Source organism: Equus przewalskii, chromosome 1, assembly GCF_037783145.1.
Source record: "Equus przewalskii isolate Varuska chromosome 1, EquPr2, whole genome shotgun sequence".
In the NCBI taxonomy this organism is placed as follows: Eukaryota; Metazoa; Chordata; class Mammalia; order Perissodactyla; family Equidae; genus Equus; species Equus przewalskii.
Genome location: NC_091831.1, coordinates 32,998,968 through 33,000,105, shown reverse-complemented (window position 1 = coordinate 33,000,105; position 1,138 = coordinate 32,998,968).

Below are 1,138 nucleotides of genomic sequence, written 5' to 3'. Positions count from 1 at the left end.
CCAGTGAGGTTTCTCAGTAAAAGGTCAGATAACTTATGCTTTGTAGGCCATTTAGTGTGTTGTAAATACTTAACTCTGTCGTAATGCAGAAGCAGCTGTAGACAATACAGAAATGAAAGAGTATGCCTGTGTTTTTAATCACACTTAATTAAAAAAATAGGCAGTGAGCCAAATTTGATCCATCAAATAGTTTACCAACTCTTGCTGTCTCTCAAAGATTTGCTCTTAAGGTAAGATTTTTATTAAAACAGAAATTTGATAGTTTTTGGTGAGGTACACCAGCTATATAAGTTACAAAGTATAAAAACTAAAATATATGCATATAAAGTTACCAATGTTGATGTGTTTGTTTAAAAGTGAAGAGAATGTAAATGTAATGAAAATGATTAGTGGATAAAGTAGATAGCTCAGGTATGTGCTAAGGGCACTGCAACTGTGGAGGGATGAAAAATTAGATCAAACAATTGCTGTGAGAATTTATGTCCGGGTTAGATGAGAAATAGATACCAGTTCTTTTAGTGATTTGAAATAGTTGTTAAAAAAAGGTAATAGAAAATCTTGGGATGGGGAGAATGGAGATGAACTGAAAACAGAATATTGTATTAATTCCATATAGCTGGCTCCTGATTTTTTATTGTTTAAGTGATTCCTTTTCACCATTGACATCTGCTTACTTAAATTGGGCTGTGTCCCATTCAAGGTGGGTTTTGGCTCTGTTTCTTGCCTTAGCGGTCTGTTAGGATCTTTGTTTTCAGCAAAGTGCCTTGACTCCACTGGGGATCTCATCTGGTGAAACTTGCTGGGGGAATTTTCACGGCATTATTTGTTGCTAGTTAGGAGTGTGGCATTAGCAGAAAAATTTCCCTATAATGGAGAGTTGAAATAGGATCAGCTTGGTTGATTTGGGTGTTCATTGATTTAAGTATGCTTTCCTTAACGTACAACTGAGAAGTAGTCAACATCTTGGAAGAGGACTTTGAATTGTTTTTTTGACTAGTTCGCCGTCTAAAGGGCTTCTGTTAACAAATGCCTCAAATTTAAGAATCTTTTTTCTTTAAAAAGTGAACATCATTGACATGACAGTGTAGACTTTTGAGTAAATAGTCTAGGGAGAATGTTAATATAATGTACATCAATT